The sequence below is a fragment of the Lampris incognitus genome, chromosome 15 (assembly GCF_029633865.1).
Source record: "Lampris incognitus isolate fLamInc1 chromosome 15, fLamInc1.hap2, whole genome shotgun sequence".
NCBI lineage: Eukaryota > Metazoa > Chordata > Actinopteri > Lampriformes > Lampridae > Lampris > Lampris incognitus.
In genome coordinates this window covers 5,075,082-5,090,140 of record NC_079225.1, presented here as the reverse complement: position 1 = coordinate 5,090,140, position 15,059 = coordinate 5,075,082, and positions in this window count along the sequence as shown.

Below are 15,059 nucleotides of genomic sequence, written 5' to 3'. Positions count from 1 at the left end.
TGTGTAATTTCTCCAGTTCTGATCATTGTTTTGGTTGTTGGTAGCTTGGTCCAATGCCAAACACAAGTGAATCCTTTTTATGGCTTTAAACGCATTTTCTCCTCGAGAGAAACATGAATTCACTAAAAACGTTATAGTTTAAACATGCCTGTTGTACATGTGTGCAAACACTCAGAGCCTTATAATAGCGTTTTCACCAATGTGTTTTTTGGTGAAACACCTTCTATTTCTGGGTTCTGTGCGTTTTCAGACGAGTGCAATATGGATGTTAATTTTTTCTGATGAAATCCCTCCTTTTAATGCATTTTCTCACAGAAAATGAGTCTCGCGCCATGGGAAAATGGCTTTTTGAAAAAGCATATTCTGCTCGAGAAATCGTGTTTTAAACAATATGAACGACTTCCGGCCTTATTTAGTTCACAGTTTTACTTTTGGTAACCTAGCCCGTATTCATAACGCACTAAACCTTTTTATCGCGTTAAACGCCTTTTCTCGACAAGAAAAGCACAATTTCATCAAAAACAAACAAAACAAGAAAAATGAATCTATTCAGCAAGACATCCTGAAGAGTTACGTGATTTCACCCAATGTCAATGTGTAATTTCTCCAGTTCTGATCATTGTTTTGGTTGTTGGTAGCTTGGTCCAATGCCAAACACAAGTGAATCCTTTTTATGGCTTTAAACGCATTTTCTCCTCGAGAGAAACATGATTTCACTAAAAACGTTATAGTTTAAACATGCCTGTTGTACATGTCTGCAAACACTCAGAGCCTTAAAATAGCGTTTTCACCAATGTGTTTTTTGGTGAGACACCTTCTATTTCTGGGTTCTGTGCGTTTTCAGACGAGTGCAATATGGATGTTAATTGTTTCTGATGAAATCCCTCCTTTTAATGCATTTTCTCACAGAAAATGAGTCTCTCGCCATGGGAAAATGACTTTTTTGAAAAAGCATATTCTGCTCGAGAAATCGTGTTTTAAACAATAAAAACGACTTCCGGCCTTATTTAGTTCAGTTTTACTTTTGGTAACCTAGCCCGTATTCATAACGCACTAAACCTTTTTATCGCGTTAAACGTCTTTTCTCGACAAGAAAAGCACATTTTCATCAAAAACAAACAAAACAAGAAAAATGAATCTATTCAGCAAGACATCCTGAAGAGTTACGTGATTTCACCCAATGTCAATGTGTAATTTCTCCAGTTCTGATCATTGTTTTGGTTGTTGGTAGCTTGGTCCAATGCCAAACACAAGTGAATCCTTTTTATGGCTTTAAACGCATTTTCTCCTCGAGAGAAACATGATTTCACTAAAAACGTTATAGTTTAAACATGCCTGTTGTACATGTCTGCAAACACTCAGAGCCTTATAATAGCGTTTTCACCAATGTGTTTTTTGGTGAGACACCTTCTATTTCTGGGTTCTGTGCGTTTTCAGACGAGTGCAATATGGATGTTAATTGTTTCTGATGAAATCCCTCCTTTTAATGCATTTTCTCACAGAAAATGAGTCTCTCGCCATGGGAAAATGGCTTTTTGAAAAAGCATATTCTGCTAGAGAAATCGTGTTTTAAACAATATGAACGACTTCCGGCCTTATTTAGTTCACAGTTTTACTTTTGGTAACCTAGCCCGTATTCATAACGCACTAAACCTTTTTATCACGTTAAACGCCTTTTCTCGACAAGAAAAGCACAATTTCATCAAAAACAAACAAAACAAGAAAAATGAATCTATTCAGCAAGTCTGCAACACATCCTGAAGAGTTACGTGATTTCACCCAATGTCAATGTGTAATTTCTCCAGTTCTGATCATTGTTTTGGTTGTTGGTAGCTTGGTCCAATGCCAAACACAAGTGAATCCTTTTTATGGCTTTAAACGCATTTTCTCCTCGAGAGAAACATGATTTCACTAAAAACGTTATAGTTTAAACATGCCTTTTGTACATGTCTGCAAACACTCATAGCCTTAAAATAGGGTTATCACCAATGTGTTTTTTGGTGAGACACCTTCTATTTCTGGGTTCTGTGCGTTTTCAGACGAGTGCAATATTCTGATGAAATCCCTCCTTTTAATGCATTTTCTCACAGAAAATGAGTCTCTCTCCATGGGAAAATGGCTTTATTGAAAAGGCATATTCTGCTCGAGAAATCGTGTTTTAAACAACAAAAACGACTTCTGGCCTTATTTAGTTCACAGTTTTACTTTTGGAAACCTAGCCCGTATTCATAACGCACTAAACCTTTTTATCGCGTTAAACGTCTTTTCTCGACAAGAAAAGCACAATTTCATCAAAAACAAACAAAACAAGAAAAATGAATCTATTCAGCAAGACATCCTGAAGAGTTACGTGATTTCACCGAATGTCAATGTGTAATTTCTCCAGTTCTGATCATTGTTTTGGTTGTTGGTAGCTTGGTCCAATGCCAAACACAAGTGAATCCTTTTTATGGCTTTAAACGCATTTTCTCCTCGAGAGAAACATGAATTCACTAAAAACGTTATAGTTTAAACATGCCTGTTGTACATGTGTGCAAACACTCAGAGCCTTATAATAGCGTTTTCACCAATGTGTTTTTTGGTGAAACACCTTCTATTTCTGGGTTCTGTGCGTTTTCAGACGAGTGCAATATGGATGTTAATTTTTTCTGATGAAATCCCTCCTTTTAATGCATTTTCTCACAGAAAATGAGTCTCGCGCCATGGGAAAATGGCTTTTTGAAAAAGCATATTCTGCTCGAGAAATCGTGTTTTAAACAATATGAACGACTTCCGGCCTTATTTAGTTCACAGTTTTACTTTTGGTAACCTAGCCCGTATTCATAACGCACTAAACCTTTTTATCGCGTTAAACGCCTTTTCTCGACAAGAAAAGCACAATTTCATCAAAAACAAACAAAACAAGAAAAATGAATCTATTCAGCAAGACATCCTGAAGAGTTACGTGATTTCACCCAATGTCAATGTGTAATTTCTCCAGTTCTGATCATTGTTTTGGTTGTTGGTAGCTTGGTCCAATGCCAAACACAAGTGAATCCTTTTTATGGCTTTAAACGCATTTTCTCCTCGAGAGAAACATGATTTCACTAAAAACGTTATAGTTTAAACATGCCTGTTGTACATGTCTGCAAACACTCAGAGCCTTAAAATAGCGTTTTCACCAATGTGTTTTTTGGTGAGACACCTTCTATTTCTGGGTTCTGTGCGTTTTCAGACGAGTGCAATATGGATGTTAATTGTTTCTGATGAAATCCCTCCTTTTAATGCATTTTCTCACAGAAAATGAGTCTCTCGCCATGGGAAAATGACTTTTTTGAAAAAGCATATTCTGCTCGAGAAATCGTGTTTTAAACAATAAAAACGACTTCCGGCCTTATTTAGTTCAGTTTTACTTTTGGTAACCTAGCCCGTATTCATAACGCACTAAACCTTTTTATCGCGTTAAACGTCTTTTCTCGACAAGAAAAGCACATTTTCATCAAAAACAAACAAAACAAGAAAAATGAATCTATTCAGCAAGACATCCTGAAGAGTTACGTGATTTCACCCAATGTCAATGTGTAATTTCTCCAGTTCTGATCATTGTTTTGGTTGTTGGTAGCTTGGTCCAATGCCAAACACAAGTGAATCCTTTTTATGGCTTTAAACGCATTTTCTCCTCGAGAGAAACATGATTTCACTAAAAACGTTATAGTTTAAACATGCCTGTTGTACATGTCTGCAAACACTCAGAGCCTTATAATAGCGTTTTCACCAATGTGTTTTTTGGTGAGACACCTTCTATTTCTGGGTTCTGTGCGTTTTCAGACGAGTGCAATATGGATGTTAATTGTTTCTGATGAAATCCCTCCTTTTAATGCATTTTCTCACAGAAAATGAGTCTCTCGCCATGGGAAAATGGCTTTTTGAAAAAGCATATTCTGCTAGAGAAATCGTGTTTTAAACAATATGAACGACTTCCGGCCTTATTTAGTTCACAGTTTTACTTTTGGTAACCTAGCCCGTATTCATAACGCACTAAACCTTTTTATCACGTTAAACGCCTTTTCTCGACAAGAAAAGCACAATTTCATCAAAAACAAACAAAACAAGAAAAATGAATCTATTCAGCAAGTCTGCAACACATCCTGAAGAGTTACGTGATTTCACCCAATGTCAATGTGTAATTTCTCCAGTTCTGATCATTGTTTTGGTTGTTGGTAGCTTGGTCCAATGCCAAACACAAGTGAATCCTTTTTATGGCTTTAAACGCATTTTCTCCTCGAGAGAAACATGATTTCACTAAAAACGTTATAGTTTAAACATGCCTTTTGTACATGTCTGCAAACACTCAGAGCCTTAAAATAGGGTTATCACCAATGTGTTTTTTGGTGAGACACCTTCTATTTCTTGGTTCTGTGCGTTTTCAGACGAGTGCAATATTCTGATGAAATCCCTCCTTTTAATGCATTTTCTCACAGAAAATGAGTCTCTCTCCATGGGAAAATGGCTTTATTGAAAAAGCATATTCTGCTCGAGAAATCGTGTTTTAAACAACAAAAACGACATCTGGCCTTATTTAGTTCAGTTTTACTTTTGGAAACCTAGCCCGTATTCATAACGCACTAAACCTTTTTATCGCGTTAAACGCCTTTTCTCGACAAGAAAAGCACAATTTCATCAAAAACAAACAAAACAAGAAAAATGAATCTATTCAGCAAGTCTGCAACACATCCTGAAGAGTTACGTGATTTCACCCAATGTCAATGTGTAATTTCTCCAGTTCTGATCATTGTTTTGGTTGTTGGTAGCTTGGTCCAATGCCAAACACAAGTGAATCCTTTTTATGGCTTTAAACGCATTTTCTCCTCGAGAGAAACATGATTTCACTAAAAACGTTATAGTTTAAACATGCCTTTTGTACATGTCTGCAAACACTCATAGCCTTAAAATAGGGTTATCACCAATGTGTTTTTTGGTGAGACACCTTCTATTTCTGGGTTCTGTGCGTTTTCAGACGAGTGCAATATTCTGATGAAATCCCTCCTTTTAATGCATTTTCTCACAGAAAATGAGTCTCTCTCCATGGGAAAATGGCTTTATTGAAAAGGCATATTCTGCTCGAGAAATCGTGTTTTAAACAACAAAAACGACTTCTGGCCTTATTTAGTTCACAGTTTTACTTTTGGAAACCTAGCCCGTATTCATAACGCACTAAACCTTTTTATCGCGTTAAACGCCTTTTCTCGACAAGAAAAGCACATTTTCATCAAAAACAAACAAAACAAGAAAAATGAATATATTCAGCAAGACATCCTGAAGAGTTACGTGATTTCACCCAATGTCAATGTGTAATTTCTCCAGTTCTGATCATTGTTTTGGTTGTTGGTAGCTTGGTCCAATGCCAAACACAAGTGAATCCTTTTTATGGCTTTAAACGCATTTTCTCCTCGAGAGAAACATGATTTCACTAAAAACGTTACAGTTTAAACATGCCTGTTGTACATGTCTGCAAACACTCAGAGCCTTAAAATAGCGTTTTCACCAATGTGTTTTTTGGTGAGACACCTTCTATTTCTGGGTTCTGTGCGTTTTCAGACGAGTGCAATATGGATGTTAATTGTTTCTGATGAAATCCCTCCTTTTAATGCATTTTCTCACAGAAAATGAGTCTCTCGCCATGGGAAAATGGCTTTTTGAAAAAGCATATTCTGCTAGAGAAATCGTGTTTTAAACAATATGAACGACTTCCGGCCTTATTTAGTTCACAGTTTTACTTTTGGTAACCTAGCCCGTATTCATAACGCACTAAACCTTTTTATCGCGTTAAACGCCTTTTCTCGACAAGAAAAGCACAATTTCATCAAAAACAAACAAAACAAGAAAAATGAATCTATTCAGCAAGTCTGCAACACATCCTGAAGAGTTACGTGATTTCACCCAATGTCAATGTGTAATTTCTCCAGTTCTGATCATTGTTTTGGTTGTTGGTAGCTTGGTCCAATGCCAAACACAAGTGAATCCTTTTTATGGCTTTAAACGCATTTTCTCCTCGAGAGAAACATGATTTCACTAAAAACGTTATAGTTTAAACATGCCTTTTGTACATGTCTGCAAACACTCAGAGCCTTAAAATAGGGTTATCACCAATGTGTTTTTTGGTGAGACACCTTCTATTTCTGGGTTCTGTGCGTTTTCAGACGAGTGCAATATTCTGATGAAATCCCTCCTTTTAATGCATTTTCTCACAGAAAATGAGTCTCTCTCCATGGGAAAATGGCTTTATTGAAAAAGCATATTCTGCTCGAGAAATCGTGTTTTAAACAATATGAACGACTTCCGGCCTTATTTAGTTCACAGTTTTACTTTTGGTAACCTAGCCCGTATTCATAACGCACTAAACCTTTTTATCGCGTTAAACGTCTTTTCTCGACAAGAAAAGCACAATTTCATCAAAAACAAACAAAACAAGAAAAATGAATCTATTCAGCAAGACATCCTGAAGAGTTACGTGATTTCACCGAATGTCAATGTGTAATTTCTCCAGTTCTGATCATTGTTTTGGTTGTTGGTAGCTTGGTCCAATGCCAAACACAAGTGAATCCTTTTTATGGCTTTAAACGCATTTTCTCCTCGAGAGAAACATGAATTCACTAAAAACGTTATAGTTTAAACATGCCTGTTGTACATGTGTGCAAACACTCAGAGCCTTATAATAGCGTTTTCACCAATGTGTTTTTTGGTGAAACACCTTCTATTTCTGGGTTCTGTGCGTTTTCAGACGAGTGCAATATGGATGTTAATTTTTTCTGATGAAATCCCTCCTTTTAATGCATTTTCTCACAGAAAATGAGTCTCGCGCCATGGGAAAATGGCTTTTTGAAAAAGCATATTCTGCTCGAGAAATCGTGTTTTAAACAATATGAACGACTTCCGGCCTTATTTAGTTCACAGTTTTACTTTTGGTAACCTAGCCCGTATTCATAACGCACTAAACCTTTTTATCGCGTTAAACGCCTTTTCTCGACAAGAAAAGCACAATTTCATCAAAAACAAACAAAACAAGAAAAATGAATCTATTCAGCAAGACATCCTGAAGAGTTACGTGATTTCACCCAATGTCAATGTGTAATTTCTCCAGTTCTGATCATTGTTTTGGTTGTTGGTAGCTTGGTCCAATGCCAAACACAAGTGAATCCTTTTTATGGCTTTAAACGCATTTTCTCCTCGAGAGAAACATGATTTCACTAAAAACGTTATAGTTTAAACATGCCTGTTGTACATGTCTGCAAACACTCAGAGCCTTAAAATAGCGTTTTCACCAATGTGTTTTTTGGTGAGACACCTTCTATTTCTGGGTTCTGTGCGTTTTCAGACGAGTGCAATATGGATGTTAATTGTTTCTGATGAAATCCCTCCTTTTAATGCATTTTCTCACAGAAAATGAGTCTCTCGCCATGGGAAAATGACTTTTTTGAAAAAGCATATTCTGCTCGAGAAATCGTGTTTTAAACAATAAAAACGACTTCCGGCCTTATTTAGTTCACAGTTTTACTTTTGGTAACCTAGCCCGTATTCATAACGCACTAAACCTTTTTATCGCGTTAAACGTCTTTTCTCGACAAGAAAAGCACAATTTCATCAAAAACAAACAAAACAAGAAAAATGAATCTATTCAGCAAGACATCCTGAAGAGTTACGTGATTTCACCCAATGTCAATGTGTAATTTCTCCAGTTCTGATCATTGTTTTGGTTGTTGGTAGCTTGGTCCAATGCCAAACACAAGTGAATCCTTTTTATGGCTTTAAACGCATTTTCTCCTCGAGAGAAACATGATTTCACTAAAAACGTTATAGTTTAAACATGCCTGTTGTACATGTCTGCAAACACTCAGAGCCTTATAATAGCGTTTTCACCAATGTGTTTTTTGGTGAGACACCTTCTATTTCTGGGTTCTGTGCGTTTTCAGACGAGTGCAATATGGATGTTAATTGTTTCTGATGAAATCCCTCCTTTTAATGCATTTTCTCACAGAAAATGAGTCTCTCGCCATGGGAAAATGGCTTTTTGAAAAAGCATATTCTGCTAGAGAAATCGTGTTTTAAACAATATGAACAACTTCCGGCCTTATTTAGTTCACAGTTTTACTTTTGGTAACCTAGCCCGTATTCATAACGCACTAAACCTTTTTATCGCGTTAAACGCCTTTTCTCGACAAGAAAAGCACAATTTCATCAAAAACAAACAAAACAAGAAAAATGAATCTATTCAGCAAGTCTGCAACACATCCTGAAGAGTTACGTGATTTCACCCAATGTCAATGTGTAATTTCTCCAGTTCTGATCATTGTTTTGGTTGTTGGTTGCTTGGTCCAATGCCAAACACAATTGAATCCTTTTTAACGCTTTAAACGCATTTTCTCCTCGAGAGAAACATGATTTCACTAAAAACGTTATAGTTTAAACATGCCTTTTGTACATGTCTGCAAACACTCAGAGCCTTAAAATAGGGTTATCACCAATGTGTTTTTTGGTGAGACACCTTCTATTTCTGGGTTCTGTGCGTTTTCAGACGAGTGCAATATTCTGATGAAATACCTCCTTTTAATGCATTTTCTCACAGAAAATGAGTCTCTCTCCATGGGAAAATGGCTTTATTGAAAAAGCATATTCTGCTCGAGAAATCGTGTTTTAAACAACAAAAACGACTTCTGGCCTTATTTAGTTCACAGTTTTACTTTTGGAAACCTAGCCCGTATTCATAACGCACTAAACCTTTTTATCGCGTTAAACGCCTTTTCTCGACAAGAAAAGCACAATTTCATCAAAAACAAACAAAACAAGAAAAATGAATCTATTCAGCAAGTCTGCAACACATCCTGAAGAGTTACGTGATTTCACCCAATGTCAATGTGTAATTTCTCCAGTTCTGATCATTGTTTTGGTTGTTGGTAGCTTGGTCCAATGCCAAACACAAGTGAATCCTTTTTATGGCTTTAAACGCATTTTCTCCTCGAGAGAAACATGATTTCACTAAAAACGTTATAGTTTAAACATGCCTGTTGTACATGTCTGCAAACACTCAGAGCCTTAAAATAGCGTTTTCACCAATGTGTTTTTTGGTGAGACACCTTCTATTTCTGGGTTCTGTGCGTTTTCAGACGAGTGCAATATGGATGTTAATTGTTTCTGATGAAATCCCTCCTTTTAATGCATTTTCTCACAGAAAATGAGTCTCTCGCCATTGGAAAATGACTTTTTTGAAAAAGCATATTCTGCTCGAGAAATCGTGTTTTAAACAATAAAAACGACTTCCGGCCTTATTTAGTTCAGTTTTACTTTTGGTAACCTAGCCCGTATTCATAACGCACTAAACCTTTTTATCGCGTTAAACGTCTTTTCTCGACAAGAAAAGCACATTTTCATCAAAAACAAACAAAACAAGAAAAATGAATCTATTCAGCAAGACATCCTGAAGAGTTACGTGATTTCACCCAATGTCAATGTGTAATTTCTCCAGTTCTGATCATTGTTTTGGTTGTTGGTAGCTTGGTCCAATGCCAAACACAAGTGAATCCTTTTTATGGCTTTAAACGCATTTTCTCCTCGAGAGAAACATGATTTCACTAAAAACGTTACAGTTTAAACATGCCTGTTGTACATGTCTGCAAACACTCAGAGCCTTAAAATAGCGTTTTCACCAATGTGTTTTTTGGTGAGACACCTTCTATTTCTGGGTTCTGTGCGTTTTCAGACGAGTGCAATATGGATGTTAATTGTTTCTGATGAAATCCCTCCTTTTAATGCATTTTCTCACAGAAAATGAGTCTCTCGCCATGGGAAAATGGCTTTTTGAAAAAGCATATTCTGCTAGAGAAATCGTGTTTTAAACAATATGAACGACTTCCGGCCTTATTTAGTTCACAGTTTTACTTTTGGTAACCTAGCCCGTATTCATAACGCACTAAACCTTTTTATCGCGTTAAACGCCTTTTCTCGACAAGAAAAGCACAATTTCATCAAAAACAAACAAAACAAGAAAAATGAATCTATTCAGCAAGTCTGCAACACATCCTGAAGAGTTACGTGATTTCACCCAATGTCAATGTGTAATTTCTCCAGTTCTGATCATTGTTTTGGTTGTTGGTAGCTTGGTCCAATGCCAAACACAAGTGAATCCTTTTTATGGCTTTAAACGCATTTTCTCCTCGAGAGAAACATGATTTCACTAAAAACGTTATAGTTTAAACATGCCTTTTGTACATGTCTGCAAACACTCAGAGCCTTAAAATAGGGTTATCACCAATGTGTTTTTTGGTGAGACACCTTCTATTTCTGGGTTCTGTGCGTTTTCAGACGAGTGCAATATTCTGATGAAATCCCTCCTTTTAATGCATTTTTTCACAGAAAATGAGTCTCTCTCCATGGGAAAATGGCTTTTTTGAAAAAGCCTATTCTGTAAAGAGAAATCGTGTTTTAAACAATAAGAACGACTTCCGGCCTTATTTAGTTCACAGTTTTACTTTTGGTAACCTAGCCCGTATTCATAACGCACTAAACCTTTTTATCGCGTTAAACGCCTTTTCTCGACAAGAAAAGCACAATTTCATCAAAAACAAACAAAACAAGAAAAATGAATCTATTCAGCAAGACATCCTGAAGAGTTACGTGATTTCACCGAATGTCAATGTGTAATTTCTCCAGTTCTGATCATTGTTTTGGTTGTTGGTAGCTTGGTCCAATGCCAAACACAAGTGAATCCTTTTTATGGCTTTAAACGCATTTTCTCCTCGAGAGAAACATGAATTCACTAAAAACGTTATAGTTTAAACATGCCTGTTGTACATGTGTGCAAACACTCAGAGCCTTATAATAGCGTTTTCACCAATGTGTTTTTTGGTGAAACACCTTCTATTTCTGGGTTCTGTGCGTTTTCAGACGAGTGCAATATGGATGTTAATTTTTTCTGATGAAATCCCTCCTTTTAATGCATTTTCTCACAGAAAATGAGTCTCGCGCCATGGGAAAATGGCTTTTTGAAAAAGCATATTCTGCTCGAGAAATCGTGTTTTAAACAATATGAACGACTTCCGGCCTTATTTAGTTCACAGTTTTACTTTTGGTAACCTAGCCCGTATTCATAACGCACTAAACCTTTTTATCGCGTTAAACGCCTTTTCTCGACAAGAAAAGCACAATTTCATCAAAAACAAACAAAACAAGAAAAATGAATCTATTCAGCAAGACATCCTGAAGAGTTACGTGATTTCACCCAATGTCAATGTGTAATTTCTCCAGTTCTGATCATTGTTTTGGTTGTTGGTAGCTTGGTCCAATGCCAAACACAAGTGAATCCTTTTTATGGCTTTAAACGCATTTTCTCCTCGAGAGAAACATGATTTCACTAAAAACGTTATAGTTTAAACATGCCTGTTGTACATGTCTGCAAACACTCAGAGCCTTAAAATAGCGTTTTCACCAATGTGTTTTTTGGTGAGACACCTTCTATTTCTGGGTTCTGTGCGTTTTCAGACGAGTGCAATATGGATGTTAATTGTTTCTGATGAAATCCCTCCTTTTAATGCATTTTCTCACAGAAAATGAGTCTCTCGCCATGGGAAAATGACTTTTTTGAAAAAGCATATTCTGCTCGAGAAATCGTGTTTTAAACAATAAAAACGACTTCCGGCCTTATTTAGTTCAGTTTTACTTTTGGTAACCTAGCCCGTATTCATAACGCACTAAACCTTTTTATCGCGTTAAACGTTTTTTCTCGACAAGAAAAGCACATTTTCATCAAAAACAAACAAAACAAGAAAAATGAATCTATTCAGCAAGACATCCTGAAGAGTTACGTGATTTCACCCAATGTCAATGTGTAATTTCTCCAGTTCTGATCATTGTTTTGGTTGTTGGTAGCTTGGTCCAATGCCAAACACAAGTGAATCCTTTTTATGGCTTTAAACGCATTTTCTCCTCGAGAGAAACATGATTTCACTAAAAACGTTATAGTTTAAACATGCCTGTTGTACATGTCTGCAAACACTCAGAGCCTTATAATAGCGTTTTCACCAATGTGTTTTTTGGTGAGACACCTTCTATTTCTGGGTTCTGTGCGTTTTCAGACGAGTGCAATATGGATGTTAATTGTTTCTGATGAAATCCCTCCTTTTAATGCATTTTCTCACAGAAAATGAGTCTCTCGCCATGGGAAAATGGCTTTTTGAAAAAGCATATTCTGCTATAGAAATCGTGTTTTAAACAATATGAACAACTTCCGGCCTTATTTAGTTCACAGTTTTACTTTTGGTAACCTAGCCCGTATTCATAACGCACTAAACCTTTTTATCGCGTTAAACGCCTTTTCTCGACAAGAAAAGCACAATTTCATCAAAAACAAACAAAACAAGAAAAATGAATCTATTCAGCAAGTCTGCAACACATCCTGAAGAGTTACGTGATTTCACCCAATGTCAATGTGTAATTTCTCCAGTTCTGATCATTGTTTTGGTTGTTGGTTGCTTGGTCCAATGCCAAACACAATTGAATCCTTTTTAACGCTTTAAACGCATTTTCTCCTCGAGAGAAACATGATTTCACTAAAAACGTTATAGTTTAAACATGCCTTTTGTACATGTCTGCAAACACTCAGAGCCTTAAAATAGGGTTATCACCAATGTGTTTTTTGGTGAGACACCTTCTATTTCTGGGTTCTGTGCGTTTTCAGACGAGTGCAATATTCTGATGAAATACCTCCTTTTAATGCATTTTCTCACAGAAAATGAGTCTCTCTCCATGGGAAAATGGCTTTATTGAAAAAGCATATTCTGCTCGAGAAATCGTGTTTTAAACAACAAAAACGACTTCTGGCCTTATTTAGTTCACAGTTTTACTTTTGGTAACCTAGCCCGTATTCATAACGCACTAAACCTTTTTATCGCGTTAAACGCCTTTTCTCGACAAGAAAAGCACAATTTCATCAAAAACAAACAAAACAAGAAAAATGAATCTATTCAGCAAGACATCCTGAAGAGTTACGTGATTTCACCCAATGTCAATGTGTAATTTCTCCAGTTCTGATCATTGTTTTGGTTGTTGGTAGCTTGGTCCAATGCCAAACACAAGTGAATCCTTTTTATGGCTTTAAACGCATTTTCTCCTCGAGAGAAACATGATTTCACTAAAAACGTTATAGTTTAAACATGCCTGTTGTACATGTCTGCAAACACTCAGAGCCTTAAAATAGCGTTTTCACCAATGTGTTTTTTGGTGAGACACCTTCTATTTCTGGGTTCTGTGCGTTTTCAGACGAGTGCAATATGGATGTTAATTGTTTCTGATGAAATCCCTCCTTTTAATGCATTTTCTCACAGAAAATGAGTCTCTCGCCATGGGAAAATGACTTTTTTGAAAAAGCATATTCTGCTCGAGAAATCGTGTTTTAAACAATAAAAACGACTTCCGGCCTTATTTAGTTCAGTTTTACTTTTGGTAACCTAGCCCGTATTCATAACGCACTAAACCTTTTTATCGCGTTAAACGTCTTTTCTCGACAAGAAAAGCACATTTTCATCAAAAACAAACAAAACAAGAAAAATGAATCTATTCAGCAAGACATCCTGAAGAGTTACGTGATTTCACCCAATGTCAATGTGTAATTTCTCCAGTTCTGATCATTGTTTTGGTTGTTGGTAGCTTGGTCCAATGCCAAACACAAGTGAATCCTTTTTATGGCTTTAAACGCATTTTCTCCTCGAGAGAAACATGATTTCACTAAAAACGTTATAGTTTAAACATGCCTGTTGTACATGTCTGCAAACACTCAGAGCCTTATAATAGCGTTTTCACCAATGTGTTTTTTGGTGAGACACCTTCTATTTCTGGGTTCTGTGCGTTTTCAGACGAGTGCAATATGGATGTTAATTGTTTCTGATGAAATCCCTCCTTTTAATGCATTTTCTCACAGAAAATGAGTCTCTCGCCATGGGAAAATGGCTTTTTGAAAAAGCATATTCTGCTAGAGAAATCGTGTTTTAAACAATATGAACAACTTCCGGCCTTATTTAGTTCACAGTTTTACTTTTGGTAACCTAGCCCGTATTCATAACGCACTAAACCTTTTTATCGCGTTAAACGCCTTTTCTCGACAAGAAAAGCACAATTTCATCAAAAACAAACAAAACAAGAAAAATGAATCTATTCAGCAAGTCTGCAACACATCCTGAAGAGTTACGTGATTTCACCCAATGTCAATGTGTAATTTCTCCAGTTCTGATCATTGTTTTGGTTGTTGGTTGCTTGGTCCAATGCCAAACACAATTGAATCCTTTTTAACGCTTTAAACGCATTTTCTCCTCGAGAGAAACATGATTTCACTAAAAACGTTATAGTTTAAACATGCCTTTTGTACATGTCTGCAAACACTCAGAGCCTTAAAATAGGGTTATCACCAATGTGTTTTTTGGTGAGACACCTTCTATTTCTGGGTTCTGTGCGTTTTCAGACGAGTGCAATATTCTGATGAAATACCTCCTTTTAATGCATTTTCTCACAGAAAATGAGTCTCTCTCCATGGGAAAATGGCTTTATTGAAAAAGCATATTCTGCTCGAGAAATCGTGTTTTAAACAACAAAAACGACTTCTGGCCTTATTTAGTTCACAGTTTTACTTTTGGAAACCTAGCCCGTATTCATAACGCACTAAACCTTTTTATCGCGTTAAACGCCTTTTCTCGACAAGAAAAGCACAATTTCATCAAAAACAAACAAAACAAGAAAAATGAATCTATTCAGCAAGTCTGCAACACATCCTGAAGAGTTACGTGATTTCACCCAATGTCAATGTGTAATTTCTCCAGTTCTGATCATTGTTTTGGTTGTTGGTAGCTTGGTCCAATGCCAAACACAAGTGAATCCTTTTTATGGCTTTAAACGCATTTTCTCCTCGAGAGAAACATGATTTCACTAAAAACGTTATAGTTTAAACATGCCTGTTGTACATGTCTGCAAACACTCAGAGCCTTAAAATAGCGTTTTCACCAATGTGTTTTTTGGTGAGACACCTTCTATTTCTGGGTTCT